Consider the following 27,281-nt stretch of genomic DNA (forward strand, 5'->3'; position numbering starts at 1 on the left):
GCACTGGCACAGGGGAGAGAAAACTGTCAGACAGATTGATCTGATGTGACAGCTTCCCCAAGGCCTTTGGATTTCCTGGTCTCACAATTCTCAGGCAGATTTGATTAACGGTCGGGGCTCTTAAGTCAGGTTATCTTAGTTTTCAGCTTGGTGCCACCACTTATTAACTGCATGATAGTGGGCAAATGGCTTCTTCTCTCTTAGGCTTGGTTTTTGCAATTATAAAGTGGACATAATAATGGTATCTTCATCAAATGCCTTTCGTGAGAATTAAATGAATTATTGCAAGCAAAGAGCTTAGATTGGTACTTGACAAACAGTCAGTGTTAAGTGTTACCTGAGGCTCTTGCTGTTGTGATCTCTCAGTCGGTTCCATTTTGGGTTCATCTGCCTCAGTATCAAAGCCCTTTGTTCTTCCATCTCATACTCATTCATGACATACTTCTGTGCCCCGACCCCATCACAACTTCCTCTCTTCTCCCTTAGCTTTAGGGAGGATAAGTTTCCTTCTCCCTAAGAACATTTGTAGTATTTAGCCAAATGACCAACTGCTTTCTTCCCTCTGGAAGAGAGTGGTATTTTGAGCCATAATTATCTCATCATCTTAGCCATCTCGCTCTGGCTTCAACACAACAAAGATTTTCTCACTATATCTGCACTGAAATAATTATACAGGATGGTTGTATGATCTGCATATATTTTATTCTACAAATGGCTGAGTTTTAAGAGTAGTAAAACCAATAACACTGCTTATTAAAACTGTAAAATACATTGCAATTCAGGCATACCTAAGGACAGATTGAATAAGCAAATTCAATTTGTACCAATGAGTTCAGGTTAATACAAAGAAAAGACTCTCTCCTTTTGACCTCTAATCTATGTTTATGTGGATAATATTCAACAGACAGGAGATATTGTTGCTCCCGTCACCTTGCCTGGGTAGAAAAGGCCTAATGTTGAACTTTTAAATGTTAAAAGAGGTCATTCATAATGAACTTGCATGGTAGGAATTTTCCCAGTGAATGTCACATACTCCAGTGTCACTGACCTACTTCCCCTAGGTCTACATACCCCAAGGAATACAATGGCCCAGCCACAAAATGGGCATCACTGGGCCACACAATAACCTTTCCTTTACACGGTGGTCTCCCTTGACATGGGGGGCATTGCATACTAGCCATTGTGGGCTCTCAACACAGCCATTGTGGGTGATGCCCAGGGCACACTTCTTGGATTCAGAGGTCATTCCTGAATGAGATTGAGGCCTTTTCCCAAATTCAAGGGCTCATGAACACCCCATGTCACTAACATGTCTGGTAAAGAACTAGGGTCCATGGTCTGGGCTGTCATTCCAGTGTGAATTTCTCTTACTCCAAATTTTCTTCCTTCCTATGTAGTTCTTCCTGTGTAGTTTCTTCTTCCTACGTAGATCATGACTTGGGGAAATCCCTAAAAGTTAAGTGCTAAAAGTAGCATTGGAAATCACCTAGTCCAAATTCCCCATCCTGAGAAAGTAGAGGCTTTAGGTTTTATTATTATTTATAATTAAATGGAAGAATGAAAGATTCTCTCACACCATTGTCACATAAGAGGTGAACGTTAAAGCAAATAACAAATATTATTTGACAGTTGTGTTTTGGGAGAGCAGTTTAGCAGTATTTATCAAAACAGAAAAAGGTACACATACATCGACTTAGTAATTAAACTTCTAGAGATTTCTCTACACCCCACATCATCATTCATAATAGTGAAAAAAAAATCTGATAGCAGTGCTAATGTCCCTCATTATAAGAGTGGTTAAATAAACTATGGCACATCTTTACAATGGACTATTCTTCAGCCTTTGATAAAATAAAGTAGATCTGGGGAAAAAAAGTCTATGCAAAAGAAAATGTTAGTAAAGGTTATTGTGGGAACAGAGAATAAAGGCAGAAGAAGGGCATATAGGAAAGCTTTTACTTTTCTTTTTATGCTTTTTTAGTTCTTTTATACTTGTTTTACTTTTCTTACATTGTGAAAATTTTTCGTTTAAAAAATCAGCAAGGATTGTCTAGTGGATATGTGTACCATATTTTATTTTATACCTTTATATATATATATATTTAAAAAGTAACAAATTGTTATTTTTATAAATTGAAACATATAATTCATTGTAGAAGCTTTTGAAAATACAGATACTCACTCATGATTCTACCACCCACTGCTTACATTATATCATATGCTTGTTCAACCTTTTCAATATGCATAATTTCATATATTCAAATGCCATGGAGTTTTTTTCAATAAAAATATGATCACATTGTAAATACCTTTTTACAACTTAAAAGATCAAATTTCTGTGACATTAAATAATCTTTTACAACATAATTTTAACGATTGCAGAGTATTCAACTTTCTAGGTAGCTTATTATTTCAGATCCCTAGATGTTGCATATTTAACTTATTTTCAGAATTTTTTGTTTATTTTGTTTTTGTTTTGTTATTATAAATACATATTCATATGTATGCCCCTCAGGCTAAAATCTTAGAAGTGGATATACTGGTCAAAGTGTCTGCATATTATTTAAGTTTTTGATAAATATTGACAGCTAATTCCAGAGAATTCCAAATTCTACTGAGTTACACACTGGGAATAGATGAGAATTTTCATTCACCCTCACAGTTATACTATTATATAGATGCTTTTAACGATCAAGGAAGTCCTTAAAAATTCAGTTATATTTGCAGAGCTTTGTATCATAAAATATGAAAATTGACTCCTTTCTACCATAAAAAAGTGCAGGAAATGCTTGAAAAGACAAAGATGCACATAGTTAGATAAGTCCCTATTTTCAATCATTCAGTCGGTCAATATTTATTGAGCATCAGGCTCTGTTTTAGTGACTGGGCATATAACAAGCGACAAGACCTCAACTAGGCAAATAGGATACTTTAGAAAACAGTTAGGGCCAAGTGAAATAAAGTCAGGGGACAGGATGGAGAGGTCCCAGGAGAATGGCTGGTCAGGGAGGGCCTCTTTGAGAAGATTATGGGAAGGGGCCAGGTGTGTGAAGACCTGGGAAAGAGTACATTCTAGAAGAGGAGATGAGAAATGCAAAGGCCTTGAGGTCAGGTCACAGCGAAAACTCAATTTTGGTGGATCAGAAAAAAACGGCCCTTCTGCCTTCAGCAGAGTGAGCAAGGCAGACGGTGTCTGAAGATGAGGTTGGTGTGCTGGTCAAGAAAGGGGACAAGGGGCTTTGTAACTCACTGCAAGGAGCATAGATTTCGTTCTCAGTGTAACAGGAAACTACTGGCCAGTTTTTAACAGTGCAATATTACATTATATTTTTAAAGGTCTCTGAAGCTGCTGGGCAGAGAATGGATTGCAGGAGGTGGGTGGTTGGGTAGAAGCTGGGAAGCTCATGAAGAGGACATGGCAATAGTTTCAGTCCAGGTGATGGTGGCCTGAATGACAGTGGGAGCAGTTGAGATGGGAAGAAGAGAATGGATTCTAAAGACATCTTGCAGGCAAAAGTGATGGACATGGTAATATATGAAACCTGGGAAGTGAGAGAAAAGGGAAAATTGGGCATGACTCTTGTGTTTTCCCCCGTGGAGCTGGTTTAATGAAGCAGCTGCTTACTTAGAATGAGAAGGTTGGAGACAGGTTTGACAGTGGATCTCGGGGTAAGAATGCTTGTTTGGAACATGTTAGGTTTGATATTCTTGTTGGGCATACGCATTTAGGTGCCAAGGTGACAGTGGATATACCTCTGGGGTTCAGAAGCCATCTAAGAGATGGTGGTCAGTGCGCTTAAAGAGGATATTTAAAGCCATGGGTCTAGACGTGCGCACCAAGGATGAGAGTAAGAGGAGAATAGGAGGGCTTCCCTGGTGGCTCAGTGGTTGAGAGTCCGCCTGCCAATGCAGGGGACACGGGTTCATGCCCCAGTCCGGGAAGATCCCACATGACGCAGAGCGGCTGGGCCTGTGAGCCATGGCCGCTGAGCCTGCGCATCTGGAGCCTGTGCTCTGCAATGGGAGAGGCCACAACAGTGAGAGGCCCGCGTACTGCAAAAAAAAAAAAAAAAAAAGAGGAGAATAGGAGAGAAGAGGTGAGGAGTAGAGGGAAGGAAGGGAGAGCATATGGGAAGGACAAGACTGAGTCCTGGGTTGTTCTGAGATTCTGAATGAAGTAGAGGAAAATGTGCCATGAGGGAGATGAGAACGGGCAGCCAGTGACACATTCTCACTGAGAGAGTCTGACACCCCATGACACCCCAAAGTCAGGAGAACACGTGTCAAGAAGGAGGACGTGGCCCGCTCCCTCCAGTGATGCTCTCAGAACCACTAGCAAGCTGGCTGTTGGGAAAGTGAAAAAAGGCTACTGTAGCCAGCAGAGACAGGCCAGGTAGATGAGTGGCCAGCAAGCTGAAATTGTAGATCAAAGTTTGGAAAGAGATGTGAGACTAGAACCACAGTACCTGATATATCAGCTGGGGAGCATGCCAGTCTATATTATTTTTTTCTACACTAATTTTTATTTCGAACTATTACATACTCACATGGAGAAAAGAACAGGAAATGGCTATATACATTTAAACAAATAATTATAAAGCAAACACCTGACGCACATTCACACAGGGCAAGACCTAGAACAGCACCAGCCCTCAGAATCCCTCGATTCCTAGAAGTATCCGCACGCCTGACTCAGGGATCGTCATTTCCTTGCTTTGCTTTATACTTTTCCCACAGTGTACATGCATCCTTCAACAATATAGTTTAGTTCTGCCTGATTTTGAACCATACATAAAAGTGATTACACTGTATGTGTTTCGGAATCTCACTTCTTTGCCTCAGTCTTACATTTAGAATATTCATCTTCCCGCAGATAGTTGCAGCTTGGTCATCTTAACTGATGTATTTGGTTGTATGCAGGTACCACATTCTCTACCCATTCTACTGGTGAGTCCAGTTTGAGGCCATCTGGAGCAACGCTGTTATGATTATTCCTGTACCTGTACATATGTCTCTTGAGAGTATATGCCTAAAATTAGAACTGCTCTGTCATAGAGTACACGTGCCTTCCGTTTTAGGAGATAGTGGCAAACACTTTTGAAAGGAATTTGACTAATAATTTACACTCCCACCAGCAGTATAGGAGAACAACTCTTGTTTCAGATTTTTACCCCACTTGGTATTAACAGGTTATTAATTTATTTTGCCATCAGATGAGTATACAAAGATATTTTATTGTGGCTCTATTTTTCGTTTTCTAATCTCTAGTTTTTATTTGTTGGCCACTTGGATTTTCTTTATTTTTCTTTTTTGGTGAGAGTCCTGGTTTTGACTTTTTCGGCTTTTCTATTGGTTTCTGCCTTTTTTTTAATGTTGATTTTTGGCTATTCTTTATAGATTCTAGAAACTATGCCTTTGTTGATTATGTGTTTTATGAAATTTTATTCTATATTTTCACTTTTTCTCTGATGTCTTAATACAAGAGAGGTTTAAAATTGTACCTTTTACAATTGTGCCAAAAAGGTAGGAAAATGCATGCCTAGGAAAGTCCCTCTGAGACTTAAGGTGCCCATATCTTTGGAGTCCTTTTGTCTTTGGAATCCTCTGAGTCACCCTAAAATGAGGAAAGAGGGGAACTTGAGGAGGTCTCATTTAAGAATGGGGAAACCACCTTTGCTGTTTAGGTCTGGAACCCTGTGATAATGAGGAAACCCCTTCAGATTTCAGATTTGGGCAAGCTTGTCTTAACAATGACAGGCTTGACAGTTGTTCCTGTAGTGCAGAGAAAAAAATAAAGTAAGTTGCCAAGGCAGTTACCTTAGCAAAAAACATAGAGATTTTCCTTTCTGTTTCCTTTGAAAAGAATACTTGAAGATGCAGATTGTGGGAGAGGGGAAAAAGCCCCTGCTTTAGAAATGTCAACAGTTATCAGTAGGCCTTAGTCACAGATAAAGTCTCTTAAAGAGGTGTGGGAGGGGTGCCCTTCCTGCCTGTTCTGTTGGTGGGCTAGTCCCTTCACCTGTTCATTTTTGAATCATCAACTACCACTCCCACCATCATTTCTCAGTCTATTTGACCAAATCCAAACCTATTTCCTCCCACTTCCAAATCACTGCCTGCCATTCAAACCCATGTAGGCACACTCCAGTTGGCATTTGGTTTGGAATTAATGCACATTAATGGGTGGTAATACATTTCTACTAGTGCATATATTTACTTGAAATACAATTTTCCATCTAATGCATTTTATTCACATCACTGAATGATAACTGCATCCAGAATAATATCTTTAGTGATTATTCATTACTGAAATAATATATCCGTACCAAACAGCAGCTTTTAAGTGGCTTCAGATTTTTTTTCTTTAAATTGAACATGTTATTATTACACAGATAGAATAATCCCATTATCCTCACTAACTGAAGACAACAGCTTTCTAGGAGGCTATTTCACAAAACCTGGTGCAGGTAAGAACTACGGCTTTTCTCTGATGGGGGTGGGGTAGGTAGGGAACTGATTTTGGGGAAAGTGCTGCTGCTTCAGATGTGAATACAGATGTGGGATGAACAGCTGTAGCAGAAAGAAGATGAGCAAGTTGGGTATGGCTCAAAGCTCAAAGCTGTCTAAAACCAGAAGTGAAGATAAGAGTTCTTTGAAAGCTGTAGATGAGTGGGTATGTGTGTGTGGGGGGGGTGGGGGGGTGTGTGTGTGTGTGTGTGTGACAGAGAAAGAGGGAGAGAGAGGGCAAAAATTTAATGCAAGAAACCCCCTAGGATTACAGAGTAATTAATAAAGCATCACACTTCATGCAGAAACTTCAGGATAAATTGTCAGGACCTGCTGGAAGCCCGTGTCATATCTTAGAGCTCGGGAAACATTTATTGACTGGCATTTCTGTCAGGTATACCACATATACATTCTCCATAAGTGACAGGTATCATTGTCCCCATTTTCTCAGATTAGGAAACTGAGGCTCAGAGAGATTAAATGTAGTTGTCCACAGTCTATATCTAAAAAGTGCTAGAAAGATAATTGGACTCTAGATCCATGTAATTCTAAATCTGATGATCCTTCCATGGCATTTGGAACTGACTAGTGGTTAAAAGCAGTTCAGATGGTTAGCAGACATTTGGTCCTGTCCAAAATGTCTGTAAAACATTAGGTCCATAAGATATTTGGTCCACACCAGAAATGTACTTGGTATTTAGTTCTGTTCGAAACCATTTGGCATAGACCAAATATGTTCATGAATGTTTTGGACGGGACCAGATTTCAAGGACATTTTGGCATGGACCAAATGTCTTATGGACATTTTGGACAGAAACCAAATGTCCTGCATGGGTTCAAATCTCAGTCTTATCACTTATACTTACAAAATGTAGAGCCTTGGGCGAATTACTTGATTCAATGATTGCCATTTTCTTATAGGGATTTTGTGAGAATTCAATGAGATTTCACACGTGGAGAGCCCTGGATCATAAATAATTTTTCAGTTATTGGAAATCTGCCCTTTTCTCCCTCTCTATGATCTAGATTGTTGAGTTCAGCTTCACAGCTGAAACCAGACAGGAGCCTCTCTCCAACCTCCGTGAAATCTTGTGAAACTATGACCCCTCTGGTCCCTGGATCTGTGCCCCTTGCCCCAGTCAGGACTAGAACTGAACTAGACCTCCAGCCTTTCTTTGCACTTAGCATCAGCACTTTGGAGGGCAGAATGGCAGTGAAGTTGACTGGCTACTAAACTTTATAAAAGAACCTAAATCATCTTCATTGTTTCATGGTGTTTTCCCCATTAGGCTCACCTGGGAAACACTTTAAAAATAAGGATGATGGCAGCTCAGTCCAGGAGATGAGGTTCCAAGTGGTTAGTATTTTTTAAAACTACTCATGTTTGTTATTATAATATTTCACTATTCCAGGAGGGTTCATAGCCAGTGGTCTAGAAATTGACTTAAGGTGAGTCTATATATGGGAAGATCAGTAAGTCCCTGATCCAGGTAAAAGCTCTGTTGCCACCTCCCGGGGCCAGATCAGGGGCTGAGAACTGGAGAAGAGTCCAGTACTGCCAAGAGCAAACCCAAGACATTGCACTTTCAATTTTCTTTTCTCTTTTTGACGTAGTTTTTCCTTTTTTTTGTTTTCCTATTTCCAATGTAGATTTTTAAAAATTAATTTTAGTTTTTAAATGATCATATAGTAAAATTGACTTTTGTGTTGTTCATTCTAACAATCTGAACATGCATACAACTTCATATAACCGCCATAATTGGAATACAGAATAGTCACCCTAAAAAACTCCCTTGTGATGTCCTTTGATAGTCGTCCCTCTGTATCCTCAGGGCATTGGTTCCAGGATCCCCTGCAGATACCAAAATCCTTAGATGCTCAAGTTCCTTATATTAAATGGTGTAGTACAGTCAGCCCTCTGTATCCACAGGTTCTGCATCTACATATTCAACCCATCATGTCACGCAGGTACAAAAGGCCAACTGTGTAGTTGCATCCTTTCCCAACACCAACCCTGGCAATCACTGATATGCTCTCCATCACTATAGCTTTGTCTTTTTGAGGATGTCTTTTAACTGTAATGACAATGTCTGTAACCTTTTGAGACTGGCTTCCCACACTCAGTACAATGTCTTTGTGATTCATCCAAATTGTTGTGTATATCAATGGGTTATTCCTTTTTATTGCTGAGTAGTATTCCATTATATGGATGTACTGCATTTTGTTTATCCATTCATAAATTGAAGGTCATTTAGGGTATTTCCAATTTTTGGCAATTATGAATAGAGTTGCTATAAACGTTTGTGTGCAAGTTTTTGTAGAAACATAAATTTTCATTTTCTAGGGTCATATGTGTATGTTTAACTCTATAAAAAACTCACAGTTTTCCAGAGTGGCTGTACCATTTGATATTCACACCAGCAAGGCATGAGAGTTGTATTTGTTTCATATCTTCACCAACACTTGCTATCTTAGTTTTGTGTTAGCAATTCTGATAGGTAGATAGGGCTATCTCACTGTGGTTTTAATTGGCATTTTCCTAATGGCTAAAGATGTTGAAAATCTTTTCATGTGCTTATGTTATGCTTAAATAATCTTTGGTGAAATCTCTGTTCAGGTCTTCGGAACATTTTAGAAGTTGATTTTGTTTTCTTACAACTGAATTTTGAAAGTTCTTTATATATTCTAGATACAAGCCTTTTGATATATGATTGCAAATTTTTTCTCCCAGTCTGTAGCTTATCTTTTCATTTTCTCAATAGTGTCTCTCATCAGTAAGATTTTTTAATTTTGAGGAAGACCAATTTATCAATTTGTCTTACATGAGTTATGCTTTTGTGGTCATATCTATGAATTTTTGCTTAACTTCAGGTCATGGAGATTTTCTCCTCTGTTTTCTTCTAAAACTTTTATACATTTGTGTTTTACATTTAGATCTATGATACATTAAAATGTGAGGTTTAGGTTAAAGGTTTTTTGTTTGTTTGTTTGTTTGCATATAATGTCCAATTGCTACCACATCATTAAAAAAAAACACTGTTCTTTCTCCATTGAAGTACTTTTGCACCTTAATTAACAATCAACTGGCTATATTTCTGTAGGCCTCTTTCTGGATTCTGCATCCTCCATTGGTCTGCATGTCCACGTGTCTATCCTTTCACTGATAACATACTCTCTTAATTACTGCAGCTTTATAAGAACTCTTAAAATTGGATAATATGACTCCCGCAATTTTATTTTTACCTTTTAAAATTATTTGAGCTATTTTACTTTCTTTGTCTTTACATATAAATTTAAAAATCAACTTCTCTATATCTACAAAAAGTTTTACTGGGATTTTGATTGGAATTTCATTAACTCTAAATAAATCTGGGAAGAATTAATCTTTACTACTTTGAATCTTTTAACCCATGAACATGGTATGTCACTCCATTTATTTAGATTTTTGATTTATTTGACCAGTACACTTGTAATTTTCTGGCCATGGATTTTGAATACGTTTATTTTCATTTTTTCGAACTATCATAATAGCATTTTAAAAATTTAGTTTCATATTTATGTTGCTAGTATATTGACTCATGGATGATTTTTATGTGGTGATCTTATATTCTGTGACCTGGCTAGATTCACTTATTTGTTCTGAGAGGTTTTTTTTGTTGTTGTTGTTGTTTTTTGTTTTCATTTTCTGTAGATTCTATGGAGATCTCTAAATAGATAAACATGTTCAATTTTAATAGGGACAGTTTTATTTCTTAATTTCTCATCTGTAGACCTTTTATTTTATTTTTTCCATTGCACTAGTTATGAATTCCAGTACTATGTTGAATAAGACCAATGGGATTGAGATTTCTCTTCTTCTCAGTCTTAGGAGGAAAGTATTCTATCTTTACCAATAAGGATGATGATAATTATAGGTTTTTGTGAATGCTTTTTTTTTTTAACATTTGTGAATGCTTTTTATTAGGTTAAGACAGTTCCTTTCTATTCCTAATCTGCTTAGGTTTTTTTTTTTTATCATGAGTGGATGTTGTATGTTATTAACAAATTTTTGCTTTTTCTGCATCAGTTGACATGACCCTATGGTTTAGCTTCTTCAGACTGTTCATACAGTAAAAAGTGAATTACATTCATAGGTTTCAAAATATTGATCTAGCTTTGCATTCTTGGGATAAGCTGTACTTGGTTGTGATATATTATCGTTTGTATATTTTGATCTATTGATTTGCTTGTATTTTTTTTGTTATTGAAACCTCTTAGAACTAATAAGTGATTTACAATGTGCCATTCTCTGCTGTACAGCAAAGTGACTCAGTTATACACATATAGACATTGTTTTTTTAATATTCTTTTCCATTATGTTTTATCACAGGATATTAAATATAGTTCCCTGTGCTATACATTAGTACCTTGTTGTTTATCCATTCTAAATGTAATAGTTTGCATCTACCAGCCGCAAAATGATTTGCTTATATTTTGTTGACAATTTTTTGTGTTCATGTCCATGAGGGATATTGATATATTTCATTTTTGGCATTGTCTTTGTTTTTTGTTTCAGAATAATGCTTGCCTTATAATAAAATGAGGTGTAAAATGTTCTCTTCTATTGTCTGGATTAGGTTGTATAGAAATGGTGTTATATTGTATTTAAATGTTTGGTAGAATTTTCTAGTAACCATTTGGGACAGGAGATTTTTTTAGAAGGCTTTTAACTACAAATTCGAATGATTTAATAGCATAGAAATATTCAGGTTATCTGTATTATCTTGGGTGGGCTTTGGTACTTTATACTTTCTGAGGAATTGGTCCATTTTATCTTATTTCTCAAATGTATGTGCATAGAGTTGGTTATAGATTATGATTCCCTTATTAATTTTCCTTTTAATGTCTGCAGTGTCTGTGGTGATATGAGCGCTTTCATTTCCAGTTCGTCGGTGATTTGTGTCTTTCCTCCTTTTTTCTTTGTAAGTCTTGCTAGAGTTTTATTGTTTTATCGATCTTTTTAAGAAATCAGCTTTTGGTTTCGTTTATATTCTCTGTTGTTTTTATGTTTTCAATTTCATTTACATCTGTTTTTATCTTTAGTATTTTCTTCTTTCTGCTTGCCTAGGTTTAATTGTCTCTTCTTCTTCTAGTTTTGCGATGTGGAAGCTTAATTTATTGTTTTGAGTCCATTCTTCCTCTTTTAAAATAAGCACTTAGTGCTATAAATTTCCCTGTAAGCACTGCTTTAGGTAAATCCCACATTGTTTGATATGCTGCATTTTCAGTTTTGTTCTCTGTGGATTTTCATGTCCTGTTTTCCACAGACTACTAGGATCCATAGTGGAGTCTGAAACTGTGATTTTGCCAAATGCACATGATATTGGCATTTGCTACTACTGGCAGGTTTATGCCTTGTCATTCATTCACTATCTTCATTCACTCAATAGATGTTTATTGAGTGTTTACTATAATTTGGGCACTGTTCTAAGCCCTGCAGATACGCACTGAACAAAACTTATGAGAATTTCTGCTTTTTTGGAGCTTGTATCTTAGTGGGAAGATAGATAATAAACAAAGATATAATACAGTTTTAGGTAGTCATATGTGCTACAAAGAAACTTATAAAGTTCCATCATTCCATTTAGTAGGAGTGTTGTTTTATATAGATCAAAAAAGACCCCGAGCAGGTGTCCTGACTGGATCAATAGGGCTGCACTTGGTTACGTGTAGAAGAGGCTTCAAGGCAGAGAAGAAACCTTGCAAGACTGTACAAAGGTCCAGGGACAGGGTATAAGAAATGAGCAAAATAACAGTAAAGAGTAAAAGGATGAGGAGGTATGGTAATAGTTAAGGAGTATATTTTTGAATTGTTTGGTCCAACCATCAGCAACTAATTCCCACCCACTCTGATCCAAGTGGGTTTCAGGGAACTTATTAAAAGCTGTCAAGTTCCATCTCTAATAATTCTATCTCTAGTTATTCTCTAATAATTCTGATTCAGGTAGGTCTAGTTGATATCTATCCATCTGATCAAGCACTCCAGGTGAGTCTGGTGCTGGAATATCTTTGTATACATCTGATATACCATACTGGGCATCTTCCAGCTTCTCAACTTCACTCTGTCATTTGGAATTTCTAAAGGCCGCAGATGACAGGTCACAAGACTGAGACAGCAGTAACCACTTCATGCAGCCAGAAAGATAGGCCCATCACACATATCCATCTTCTCTGCTCGGAAGGTCCTGCCTCATTTATTGTGGCAGCTATGATGACGCATTCTCCGGGGACGGAGGAGACTGACACGACGCTTATGTTTTTCACAGTCTGGAAACCTTGGCTCTTTGAATCACAGGATCTGATTTGAAAAGAAAGAAATGTGTCTCTTGGAAGAGAAATGAAAACAAACAAATAAATAAACAGACAAGTACAGATTGTAATTAGTTAGTAGCAAAATAATTAGTGACAAAACCGCAGCAAGGCAGGAGCTGGAGCAAACCTCTTCATTCCTATGTGGAGGCACTGACCCCACTAAATGCTTATGATTCGTCATTTTCCAAGAGCCTCATTGATACTGGACTGCCAAGACCCCGGGGACCTGCGTTAGCTATTTCCCCACAATTTACAGGGAGAACTGAGTGGGGTTGCTTGGGAGATTAATTAACTTGTCAAACAATTAAGCGGACAGGCTGTAATTGAGGTTTCCATTTCATAATTGATTTATCACTTTGTAGCTTCTTGAATCCCTGGGCTCTGAATGGAGAGACTGCTGTGCAGGGAAAACTTTTAAGAGATGGCAGAAGGCTTCCGGGAGGGGGAGGGCAGGAGGGGAGCTCCTCCTGTTTTTCTACCTTCTAGCAGCACTGCCAGGAGAATTCCTTTTATGGCCTCACAGCCTCACCCAATCTGGTATTGTTTGGAGAGACAAAGACTCCAAGGAATTTCCACCAGGAACACCTACAGTGCCAGAGCCACCATCCTCTGTGATGAAAGTCCCTAAAGAAATGTCACACATTACAAATTCACCCTGAGACTGTAACTGGAGGCCGCCTTCCCTGTGTTCTCAATGAGACATCAGGGGTTCTTTCTGGGATGCTGCACCCCCTGAGAGCATCAACTCATGACTGGTGTGCCACAGAATGCTGGCTGTTTCACAGTGTTAGCGTGCATCAGCATCACCCGGGAGCTTGTCAGGCCAGCTGAGTCTCCAGTCCCAACCCAAAGATTTGGCCTTAGGAGTTCTGGGGTGGGGCTTAGAAATCTGCCTGTTGAACAAATCTTCCAGGTGATTCTACTGCAGGGAATCCAAAGAGTTAGTGTTTAGATCAGAATAGACTCCCCAACCGCAGACTTGATTTGGACACCTTTGCCACCAGGTGTCTTGTGGCAGAGCCCAGGCAACAGTCAGCATGTGTGTTATGTCTCCCCACTCTTTACCATACAGTTGGATACCAGCGTGAGGGCCCTGGAGGCCTGGTGCCTTCTGGGTCGATCACTTTAAGGATGCTTCAGCTCACCTGCATCAAAAGGCAGGAGTAAAAGTTTACTCTGCTCTTTTGGATTTCCTTCTTGGTGCTTGTGGATAGGTTTGTAGTCCTGTGTGTATGTACGTGTGTCTGTATGCATACATGCACACATTCACGTGTATTTTGGTTGCATTTGCATGCATTTTTGTTTCATTATTTGCTTAAATCTCAAATTATTTTTTCAGACAAGGCATTCTGTAAACATCCTTTTCACCCCACTTTACCCTCATTCTCACTTCTCTCCTAGCCTCACTCCCAGCTAGACTTCCTAAAGCAAATGTGCTCTGTCATCAGCCCTCTGAAGTCCTGCGAATTGTCATCCAGCTAAAACCTTAAGTTTCAGTAATAAGCTTAGAACACTGAGCTTCATTGAGGGAGCCTTCCCTACGTCTCATCTATTTCCAATTAAGAAGCTCAAACCATGTCCAGAGTTTGTAAGAATTTCTTCTGACACCACAGAACAAGAGTAACTCTTATTTATTGATTTGCCTCAAAGCAAATGGCTTTTAAATAAAGCATCACAGATACTGTAGAAATCTCTCCTCCGCATCTTCATGCTCCTCTACTACTCCCCGGCAGCAACCATTATCCCAAAACTGATGTGTGGAATATTTGTCTCAACCCTATTTTTTTTATCTTCTATGTATACATATCCATAGGCAACACCATATATTGTTTCCTGAATTGTTTTCTAAGTTGTTTCTAATTTATACTAATAGTATTCTTCATCATTCGGCAGTCTTAATTATTATTCTTCAACCTGATTTTTGCAGGTTTATAATATAAACATTATATTTTTAAGATCTATCTTTCTTTGCCTCTTGTAGGTCAAACCCACTTCTCTTAGCTGCCATAGAGTATTCCTTCATCTGAGCGTGCTGTTTCTCTGTTTAGGTCTCCCCATTGCTTCACCATTTAATGCAATAATCTGGTGACTTGACTGCAACTGTTCATGTTTCCTCCATGTGCACACGTGCTGAGGCTTCTTCTGGGTAAATACCTAGAGGAGGACTTGCTGAGTCTTAGACTACGTACGTTTTGAATTAGGTTTGGGCAGACACTGACAAATTTCTCTACTCAGTGCTTATACCAATATGTGAGAGCTACCTTTTCCTATGTCCCCACCAAAACTTAGTATTGCCGAACTATATACATTTCTACAAGCACAATTGCAGTCTCTTATCCAGCTAGAGTTGGGAGGGGATCAGACTTTTCCTTTCACAAAATTTTCCAGAAGGACCTAGGCTTAAGTGGTCAACCCACAAAATAAAGGAGTGAGATGAATTTAAACCTAGGGAATTCAGGTCTGCAAGAAAGTGTTGTAAAAACACAATGAAACTTCATCTATTGAGCTCTCCTTAAAATGCATACAAAGCAGTAAAAAAGCAGAAAAACCAAATTAGAGTCTGTTTTTAATTGCAGCAGTTTACACCAATAGCAAAGGAAAATAAATGTTAAGTTGCTGGGCCTCAACTATTCCAAATCCCTTGATTTGGGGTATATGTGAGGCTTAACTACAAGCATAGCATTACAGGACGGTTGGTTGTGGCTGGAGCCTCTCTCTTCTGGGCTTTGCTGAAATTGTAAATACTCAGTTATGCATTGCCAGTCACCTCACTTTCATTTTTAGCTTGCTTAACCTATGTCTTAACACTCCCCCCCAGCCCCACTGCCAACATATTTTATTTTTCTTTCATTGAACATGCAAAGATAAACTTGAGGCCAGTCCTCATTTGAATTATTATGCTGTCTGCACTTGAGAAGCCTATATTAATGAAGACTTGTAGGAACTGAATAATTGATGCATGTGTATTTCTGAGCTTAATTATCAGCAAAACAAATTCTCTTTTTTCTTTCCCTTTTGTGTTTATAGACATTGTCTGAGTGGCTGCTCTGAAGGTCACACAGCCAGATTAGTTGCAGGAAAGCTTAGACTGCAGATCTCACCCTGTCCTCTGGTCCCCCAAAGTCTGGGCGGATAACAACGTCCAGATGTCTATCTGGAGAAAATTCAACTAGTTATTGATCCTCTTTGATAAGAAAAGCTCTCCTTCCATGCAAAGCTGATGAAAATGATGACTCTCTCCTCCAGGCGTTCACAACTTAGTAACAGTAACAGAGCTCATGTAAATAACTCTAATACCAGGAAGATAGTTATTGGATGAAAAGTGAACCAGGAGACCATAACAAAATAGCCATCTGAAACTGCCCTCAATTCTCTGAAGAGGAAAATCTGAACTTAAAGCCTGTGAAAGCACTTAGTAACATGCAGAGCACTAAATGAATGTAAAACAGTATGTCTCCCCTGAGAGATGAGGTTAAAATATAGACTGTTGGGCCCCACTCCCCAAAACAACTGACTTAGAATCTGTAGCTGGGGCCTGGTAATCTGCACTTTTAGACTGTTTCCCTGCATCAGTGGTTCTCCAGCTGTATTTGCATCAGAATCTCCTGGAGGGCCTGTGAAAACACAGGCTGCTGGGCCCCAGCACAGTTTCTGATTCAGAGGTCTTTTGAATCTGCATTTCTAATAGAGTTCCCAGATGATGCTGATCCAGGGTTTGTACTTTGAAAATCACTCCCTGAGCGATTCTTATGAACAGTGGCATTTAAAAACTACTTACCTGAGACATTATTTGCTTTAGATTGTGTCACCCAGAAATGAAGCTATGAAAAGCAAAAAGCTAGCAAAGAGGATAGAAACTAGCAGGGGTGAAGAGGAACCTGACTCTCTAGCCAGTTTGCATATGATACAGAATTCTCATCATCCTTGGATCTTACTGAAGAAAGAAGATATACCTGCTTGGTCTCTAGGATAGTTACAATCTAATGGGAATCTTCAAACATACAATAACAACTTATAAGTGACAGAAACATAGACATACACCAGAGGCTTGTTACATAAGCCTCATTTGGAGGAGTAATTCCCTTGGAAAAAAACTTCTGAATTTGTTATAGGGTTTGTACAAGGATGTCTCTTGGACAATGGATCCATGTAAACGGGGTTCCATACTGGAGCCTGGTTGTAGTGAGGTTCCAGTCTTCTCTTCCAGCTCTGGAGATAAGATCTTATTCTAAGCATCGTTGCTGTGGATTGAGGGGCCCAGTGGAGATTACTGGAATGACATTACTCACAGCCACTAATTTTAAAGACATATCACGTTAGGGCTGGAGGGGATCACAGAGCTGATGTAGTCCATTATTGTATGGATTGGGTTGCAGAAATTGACAAGGAAAGTAACTTATTCACGTTCAAGGGAGAATTTATAAATCCCTGGACATTCAAGAAAAGGTATTGAGAAAGGTGAGGCATGAGGTTTGGCAAAAATATGAAGACAAATCCAGAAAACACAGCAAAAGAAAGTGCAAGATGTTAATGAGTGGAAGACGGCAGACCCCCTGCTTGGTGGTAGGAATGGACATGGACGGTATTATCTGGACAAAAGAGGAAGGAAGGGATAAATACAAATGAGGCAGAGAGAGAGGGAGAGATGGAGAGCAGTGGTGTTTTCAACATGCAATCATTTCACAGACTTAAAACCAAACAGAGAACAGGGAAATTGGAAATTATTGGCCAACTATATCAGAATCTGTCTATATGACAAATTCAGATTCCCTGGCCTCAATGTACCAGGAGTCTACAATTTCCCACCACGTGATTTTTACACAAGTAAAGTTTTGAACTACTGCTCTACTTCATTAAGTAAAGACTCCATTTCTCTTCTCCTTGCTTGTTTCCCAGGAAAGGCATCATCTCCATTAGATGCCTGAGCCTGGTCTCCCAGCTTTACTTTGGATACCTCCAAGGACAGAAAGCTCATTCTCTCAAAGGCAGGCTCATTCTGTTCTCATGTGTTGACTTAGGTTAAGTGGTCCTCCTGGCCCTAAAGCGCAGGGTGGCACACGCCTTGGGAGCAGAAGTGCCATTCTGAAGGAAAGGTGTGTGGAGCCCTGACATCTCTCAGGCTCTTACCTTCCTCTCTCTGTCTCACGATTTCTTTAACCATCACCTTGAGATGATAACAGCTCCTACCTCGTAGGGCTGTTTTGTAAAGTTTTAGTTAGTTAACACATGTAGAGCATTTACAATGGTAGCCTGGCATGTCAGAACAGCCAGGGTTGGCGGTGCTCAGAAGGGCCCTTTGTTTGTTTTAATGCTCTGCTGTCTCCATCTTGAAATTCTTAATAATTTTTGAGCAAGAGACCTCACATTTTCCTTTTGCACTGGGCCCTGCAAACTATGTAGCCGATTCTGGGAAGAACCCAGTATATGGTAACACTTGTAAGTTGGCATCATTGCTCTAACATTTTGAAAAGTTTAAATCAATAATATGTTTTTTTTTTTTAATCTTGGCTCCAGGATGGTGTATCACATTCATAGTTAAGTATTGGGTCTCTCCTTCACCAAAAGCCCAAGCTTATACTTCCCATGGTAGGAGGGTCTCTCCAGGTTCTAGCCCTGAATGAGGACTTCCCTAGAACTGGCATGAGCTGCCCCTGCCCTTGTTTCTCACTGTCCCATGTGTTGAACCCGGCTCTCTTCTGCCAGTCCCTGCACAGACCGCTCCTATGTGTAGGGCATCCACATTTCAGTTCTTTTTCAAACCTGAATCTTTTTTTTTTTGGCTGTGCCACATGCAGGGATCTTAGTTCCCCAACCAGGGATCGAACCCGTGACCCCTGCAGTGGAAGCACAGGGTCTTAACCATTGGACCACCAGGGAAGTCCCCTCAGTTCCTTTTCAGACATCATGTTGAAACACTGATTCCAGAGCACAGGGGTGTGCCCAGGAGGCCAGGTCTCTAATAATGTTCAGCAGTAGTCACAAGCTGCCAGCTATACCAATTTTGAGTACCTTGGCATGAACTTGGATCACCAGCCTAGACTCTCAGCATGGTCATTTTATTTTTGGAGTCCTGTTTCCTGCATGGCCCACTCCAATATATACTCTTGCTTCAAGTCTCAGAAGCCAGTTTTGGGAGAACAGATCCACCGCTCCCAGAATCTTTATGAGAATTAATCCATCTTCTTCCCAGGGACCAGTTTTCACACCAGTGTTCTCAATCAGACATCGTCTCCATAGAGTAAAGGAAGTTGTTATGATACCCTGATCCCAAGGCACTGCTGCCCTACATTTGTTTAAGCAATATGACCCCTGGGTTAAACCCTTTGTAGGGCAGAGAAGTCGCTGCAACTCAGTCCACATCCTTCTCCCCATAACTCTCATCTGTTAGATCTGTCCTGACCTCTGGCTGAATTCTTCTTCAATTTGAATCTCCTTCAAGAACTTAAAAGCAGCGTGTGTGCAGGACACAGCACGTCTGCCGAGATGACAAAGTGGTAAATGGCTGAACAAGCCAATGCCCAGAGGGGTCTCACCCGCTATGATGTGCTTTGAAGGCAGTTCTCAGAGGAAGTGAAGTCAAATACTAAACAGTCCTTCCTGACCTTGAGCCGTGTCCTTGCACTGAGCCCCAAACACCCGATTCCTCTCCAGGAAACATTCTATCTTCTCCGTGTGTTGGCTTCTTACTGTCTTCCCTGGTTTTCTGCCATCTGCTCAGCTGGCCATTGCAGTTTGCAGAGACCACAGTGGGATGATGTGTACTCTCTCAGAAGTGCTAGCTGTCTTTAGGTGGAAGAGGGATTTGGGGAGAAAACATGCTGGATTTTCATTTATTTGTAATTGTAAACAGCTTGAAATGAGCGTGCCACGAACTCTGATTTCATCCCTCTAGAGGGAGCCAGGCTGGGTTCAGCCCTTTCAGAGCCTTTAGGTGGCCACTGTGTTTAATATCTTGGGAAAGCAAGCAGAGCCCACAGAAGACTACGTGAATAGCATACTTCCAACAAGACCGCATTTCAGAGCCCACAGGACAAAGCTGATCCCAAAGGCACATCTGAGACTCTTTCTTCTTATGTCTGAGCTAGTATCAGCCATTCAGTGGAATTTATTTAAAAATAAATAAAACTACACACTTTTCCTATAAATAAGATAAAGTGATACTCCCTAGTACTGACCCACTTTGCAACAGTGTTCTGCCTGCTGCCCTCATGTCTGCCTCCTGCCTTAATTGAGACACTGGTCAGGGGACTTTCCGATTCCTCTTCATCTCCTGTTTCCAGAAAGGCAGGTTAACTCAGCCTAATCTTAACATGGAAATTCCCTTAGGGTCCGGAGCTCCTGCCTACACTCAGTCGGATTGTTGGACAGCAACAATTTTGTTTATTCAAGAGGTGCCACAAATGAAGCTGGACAGGGAGGAAAAATGGGCTAAAAGGAGGATCTTATTGTTCTTTTCGTCACTTGCTAGTGAGGATGTTTACACTCAAGGACTGTCCATTCTGAAAGGACTCTAAGAATCATACTGACTACTTAAATCTCTCTTGGAGAAAGAGCAAGAGAGCGAGCATGCGAAGGAGAGCTTGAGACAAGAAGTTTTTACTTTCTATTTTACATTGTCAGCCATTGAAAAGCTGGAAAGTGAACGGAATCTTGCTTTCCTTCTAGGATCATATTTGTCGATTTCTTGTATGTTTCTTCTTCTGAAAGCATCATTTCTTTTCCATGGATGATCTCTCTAAGGGTGCAGTGCCTAAGACTTTTTTTAGGAGATGCTCACTTAAGATTACATGAATAGCATCCTTCTAACATGACCATGTTTCTTAGCCCATCAGATACAGCCTAAGGATGTAGGTCACGAACCTACAAAAATAGCAGTCATCTGACTACATCTGGACCACATCCGAACTGACCCAGTGCCAACCCTTATGCATGTGCTGTATCTCCAATCAAGCCTTAATATTTGACCTCAACTTTGTGAGCAGTTCTGAATATCTTACCCTTTTCCATCAGGTTTCATGCTTTTTATGGTCAGCCAGGCATCTGATCCAGCCCTCCCTCTAAGTCAGCTTTCTCAGACAGCTCTGCTTGGGTAGCCTCCCAAGGTCTTCCCAACATCAAATTTTAACCAAATCCCTTGCAACTTCCTGATGCCAATCCCATACACTCACTAACTTTCCAGATCCTCCCCTTGTCTGAGAGGAAAATGCTCTAGTGGGTCAAGGACAAAATGAAGTCCTTGGGGTCACACAAGTAGGCTGCGACCATGAGGTTTAGGTTTTTAGTTTAGAGGGGCAATGCCTCTCCCATAGAGCTGTTGTGCTGGGGGCAGCCCTGCTCCTGGGGCAGCCTGGTGGGTAGAAAGGAAGCACTCGTGGTGGGGGTCTGATAGTCACAGACTTTAAGGAAGAAAACCTCTTTTCTCTTGTCCTTGCTTATTTCCTTCTCCCCCGCTTTGGAGAGGTGATGTTCAGAGGGCAAAGGTCACTTTGGGACTTTGGGGAAGGGTGTCTGGAAACCAGCTCCTCAGCCTTCTTCTGGTCTCGGTCTCAATTTGAAAATGCTAGGGAGGCTTTCAGGATTGCTCTAGACTAGTTCAGCTCACCTCCAGGAGAGAATTGTATCAAATTTGGTAGCAAAGAATACTTTCAGTGAAGTGCTAAGTATGTCACAAAAGGAGGCACTTTGACCATTGTGCACGTCCTTTGAGAACCTACCATGGCTGTGTACGATGTGTACTATAGGCTGTGTACTATCTTCCAGTGTTCTTGATGATGGCTCCCTGTGTGCCAGACTCTGTACTCAGTGATTTACCTGCATTATTTCATCTATGAGTTGGGGAGCCCTCTTACTCCCAGAACATGAGGTGTACAGCAGTAAGTACCTGTCCAAATTTTTCAGACTGTCTTACCTGGGGCACACGTGGAGGCAGACCTTGAACCCAGCACTGTCTAACTCCCAAGCCCTAGCCGTCAATCATGACACTATGCTCTGTAGACTTACATTGGGTTCATTCAACAAGCTGGTATTATTCATCTATTGAACAGGCACTGGGCTAGGTCCTGGGAACACTGAGACAGAATAAGAGGACATAATGTCATCAAGCCTCACAATCTAATGAGGGGACATAAAGTATGCTTCCTTGTGTATCCTTCCACTGTCATCTGTGACTGTCTTCCCCATCTGCCAGATCAGTTAAACTTTCTTGTCTCAGCCACTGAAGCCTCCTGTCCTCATCCCTCTGACTGTCATTTTGGTGTCACAGACAGATGGAATACAAGAAGAGCCTGTCTATGGGTGTGGGGTGAGGAGAGGAAGAAGGGAATGTGCCACAAAGCGGGAATCTGTCGAACAAATGATGTGACAGCAGACATGGTGTGGGTGACAGCTGGAAAATAGCAGTTAATAGCCCCTGGCCAGGCTGTGCTCAGGGAGATGGCATACAGAGAGACATCATAAAGGCTTGTGGAAACACTGCTCAGAGCCCACGGAGGCCTTTGCAAGACACCAGCCCACTGCACATCCTTGTCACATTTGCAAAGCCCACTCTTCTGGAAACTGAATCTGTGCTGGTCCTAGCCCAGTGATGCACTCAGGGGATGCCATGCAGAGTCAACCAGCTGGACCTGATATCTACTTAGCCATGGCTCTTGCTAATAAACACTTAGAAGAAATGATTGCCAAAGACTTGGGGTTTGGGTGAGTCTTACAGCAACTCACGGGCTTCACTGCTATGACTCCTGAAGATAATGATAAAGATAACACAGGTTAAAATATCCAATGTTTTATTCAATATTTTGGCGAGTTTCAGTTACGCCTAATTATAATACAACGGATTTTCTACTTAAAACAATTATTGCCCTTTGCAATGAGCTTTGAAGCAAATACATTGTTTGCCATGATTAGTCACTGCTTCTGCCAGAGGTCTCTCTTTCTCGTCCTCCTCAATTCTGCTGCCTTTCAATTTGCAGCTAACTAGCATTAGCTTATGGTTAACATTGTGTCTGCTCCCAGTGTTAGTAACCAAGCTCATTCACAGAAGGGGGCAGGAAAAAGAGTAGCTTCAGTCACCCTTGAGACAATTATACTCATTAAAAATCAATGGGATCCAATTAGGAGCAGCAGGACTCTGACTCAGTTTAAAATGTATTGAACACCAATTCCCAGCCAAGTGACAGTGGCACATCATGGGGGTCTGACAGCTGTGGCAGGAAAAGAGGTGCTTTAACTTGCTTCTGTGATTGCATTCAAAGCCATTGCTTCCTTGTCATTATTGTCATCTTGTGTTTATTGTGTAATTTCCTCCTATGCTAAGTGTTAAATTAAGAGCGAGGGAAGATGCAAGGACTGAAGATTATCCTCCCTCAGATAGAGTTGTAATTAGAAAAAGGAGACAATGCCGGCAGAAATTGTCATCAGAAAAGGACACAAGCTGGAAGAAACAAGTTCAAACCTGAAGTGTCTGATAGTCCTCGGGTGGCACTATTCCCACTATTTTATTGAATAGTGGGTGGCACTATTCAATAAAAACAAATTTTTATTGAATCCCGCTCTGACCCTAGGAACTCAGAGATGACTGAGATCACACCTGCCCTCAAGGAACTTGCCATGCATATTATGGTTTGTGGCTTCGTTTTATTCATCAAATCAACTACTGGGTTAACAAATGGGGGTGTTAGTTATACAATTTTAGAATAAAAGCTAGAGGCTGTTATTGGTATTAGTAAAATATAGCATCCTCGATACTTTGTAATACCTAAGTTACATTTGTTAACAACTGAATTAGACCACAGAGTTCAAGGACATGATGTTCAACATAGTAAGTGCTTTTCTGGGAAGGGCCTTTCAGAGTAAAATTGGGATTTTCATTTATACTTACATTCCCCTCTCAATATTTTGTGTGTTAGTACCTCCTTGGCAGTGTTGGGTGTTGGCTGGCTTGCTTGCTTGCTTGATTGATTTCTATTTTTCCCAGCTTTATTGAGATATAATTGACATATAACATTGTATAATTTTAAGGTACACAGGATGGTGATTTGATACACGTATATATTGATTACCTCAATAAGGTTAATTAGCACATGTACCACCTCACATAATTATAATTTTTGCATGTGTGTGGTGAGAACATTTTGGATCTTAGCAACTTGCAAGCATATAAAACAGTATTTTAAACTGTATCACTATGGAAGTTTGTACTCTTTGGCCAATATTCTCCATTCCCCACCCCTAGCCCCTGGCAACCATATTCTACTCTCTGTTTCTATCAGTTTGGCTTTTTTTTTTTTTTTTAGAGTCCACACATAAGGGAGATAACACAGTATTTGTCTTTCTCTGTCTGGCTTATCTCACTTAGCATAATGCCCTCAAAGCCCATCCATGTTGTTTCAAATAACAGGATTTCCTTCTTTTACATGGCTGGATAATATTGCACTGTGTGTGTGTGTGTGTATTTATATATCATATCTTCATTTATTCATCTGTTTATGGACACTTAGGTTGTTTCCATATCTTGGCTAATGTTAAGAGTTCTGAAATAAACATGAGGCTGCAGAGATCTCTTTGAGATAGTGATTTCAGCTCCTTCAGACCTATACCCAGCAGTGGTATGAATGGATCGTATGGTAGTTGCAGTTTTAATTTTTTGAGGAACCTCCATACCCTTTTCCATAGTGGCTGCTACAATTTACAGCCCCACCAACAGGGCACAGGGGTTCCTTTTTTCCAGCATGCTTGCCAACATTTTTAATCACTTGTCTTTTTGATAATAGCCATTCTTAACATGTTTGAGGTGATATCTCATTGTAGGTTTCAAGTACATTTCCCTGAAGATTAGTAAAGTTGAGTGTTTTTATGTACCTGTTGGCCATTTGTATATTCTTTGGAAAAATTCCTATTTGGGGGCTCTGCCCATGTTTTATCAGGTTCTTTGTTTTTTTTGGTATTGAGTTATAAGAGTTTCTTATATATTTTGGATATTAACATCCTATCTGATATATGGTTTGCACATTATTTTCCATGCTGTAGACTGCCTTTCCATGTTTAAAAAATTTTTTTCTTTTGGCTTTGCAAAAGCTTTTTATTTTGATGTATTTCCACTTATTGATTTCTGCTTTTGTTGCGTGTATTTTTGGTGTCATATCCAAACTATCATTGCCAAGACCAATATTAAGGAGATTTTTTTCCCTATGGAGTTTTATGGCTTCAGGTCTTATGTTTAAATCTTTAATCCATTTTGAGTTAATTTTAGTAGGTGGTATAAGATAGGGGTCCAGTTTCATTCTTTTGCTTGTGAGTATCTAGTTTTCCAAACACCATTAATTGAAAAGACTAACTTTTTCCTTTTGAGTATTCTTGGCTTCCTTGTCAAATATTTACTGATGTTATGCATGGGTTTATTTCTGGGCTCTGTATTCTATTCTGTTGATCTTTGTGTTTGTTTTTATGTGAGTAGCAAACTATTTTGATTACTATAGCTATGTAGTATAGGTTGAAATTAGGAAGTGTGATGCCTCCAGCTTTGCTCTTTCTCCGGACGCGCAGGCCCAGCGGCCATAGCCCACGGGCCCAGCCGCTCTGCGGCATGCGGGATCCTCCCGGACCGGGGCACGAACCCGCGTCCCCTGCATCGGCAGGCAGACTCTCCACCACTGCGCCACCAGGGAAGCCCTGCCTTGGAATTTTGATAGTGATTTCACTGAATCTATAGATGGCTCTGGGTAGTATGAACATTTTAACAATATTAATTTGTCTGATTCATGAGCCCAGGATACCTTTCCATTTATTTGTGTCTTTTTTAATTTATTTCATCAATGTCTCATAGTTTTCAGTGTACAGATCTTTTACCTCCTGGCTTAAGTTTATTCCTAAGTATTTTCTTGTTTTCAATGCTACTGTAAGTAAGATTGCTTTCTTAATTTCTCTTTTTCATTGTTAGTGTATAGATAAGCACTTGTTAGATATTTCATTGTTAGTGTATAGAGATGCAACTGATTTTTGTATGTTGATTTTTTCTCCTGTAACTTTATTAATTCTAACAGCTTTTTAAAATTTAATTTCTTTGGGGGGTGGAGTCTTTAGTGTTTTCTGTATGTGCAACCATGTCATCTGCAAACACAGACAATTTTGATTCTTCTTTTCCAATTTAGATGCCTTTTTTTTTCCTGTTTCTATCTTAATGTTTTGGGTAGGATTTCCAGTACTATCCTGAATAGGAATGATGAGAGTGGGCACTCTTGCCTTGTTCCTAATTTTAGAGAAAAAGCTTTCAGCTTTTCACTGTTGAATATGATGTTAGCTATGGGTTTGTCATATATGGTCTTTATTATTTTGAGGTATGTTCCTTGTGTTCTCAATTTGTTAAGAGCTTTTATCATGAAAAGGTGTTGAATATTGTCAAATGCTTTTTCTGCATCTGTTGAGAGGATCATATGATTTTTTAGTCTTTATTCCATTAATGTGGTGCATCATATTTATTGATTCCCATATGTTGAAACATCCTCACATCTCAGGGATTAAGTCCCACTTGATCATGATATATGATTCTTTTCATGGCTGTTGAATTCAATTACCTAAAATTTTGTTGAGAATTTTTTGCATTTCATATGGTAAGCAGAGTAACCAATGAGAATGAGGGGAAGCTAGAATAGTGTGTTATGTTTTAGAATCGAAGAGAAGTGGGTGTTTTAAAATAAGAGGAGCTGTCTACTTGCCAGTGTTACACAATAGTCCAGAAAATTAAGGACTGAGATGTGACCTTTGAATTTTATAATATGGGGTTGCTTGGTTTCAGTGAGGTTGTTGTGATAAAGGTCTGATTACAGTGGGTTACAAGACAGTGGGATAGTGACTAGAATAGCTTTTCTATGAAGAGACAGAAGAAACATAGGATGTAGGTATAAATACTCTGAAGTCAAAAGTTTTTTATTTCGTTTTGTTGTGTTTTAAGGTAGGAGTTAGTAGGGCATGTTTGTTTGCTTATGAGATGCTCCAGTAAAAAAGAAGAAATTAATGCTGCTGAAGGTAGTATCTAGTTGCACTGACAAAGCCCTCAAGAAAGAGTGTATAGCTAAGATCTAGAACACAGGTGGAGAGTACAGGATACTAGCTGGTTGTACAAGCCACAGAGTCATGGGATCTTGGAATGTTTGAGCTGACAAGGGTTTTAGAGTTCATCTAGTCCCATTATTCATTTGCTGATTCAGTCCTTCAAGTAATAGGTTTTGAAATCTTCCATGCAGCAAGCATGATTGAGATAGAACCTGTGCCCTTGATACATAAGCATATCCTCCTTTTTATAAAAATGAGACATAGAGGGTGGAATATCTAGCATAAAACCATACCTTTTTTTTTTTCAGCTAGAGCTAGAATGGAAATTCATGACTCTCTACTATCAATACATTTTGCCTAAAAAAAACCCCCCAAAA

This window comes from Globicephala melas, chromosome 2 (genome assembly GCF_963455315.2).
Source record: "Globicephala melas chromosome 2, mGloMel1.2, whole genome shotgun sequence".
In the NCBI taxonomy this organism is placed as follows: Eukaryota; Metazoa; Chordata; class Mammalia; order Artiodactyla; family Delphinidae; genus Globicephala; species Globicephala melas.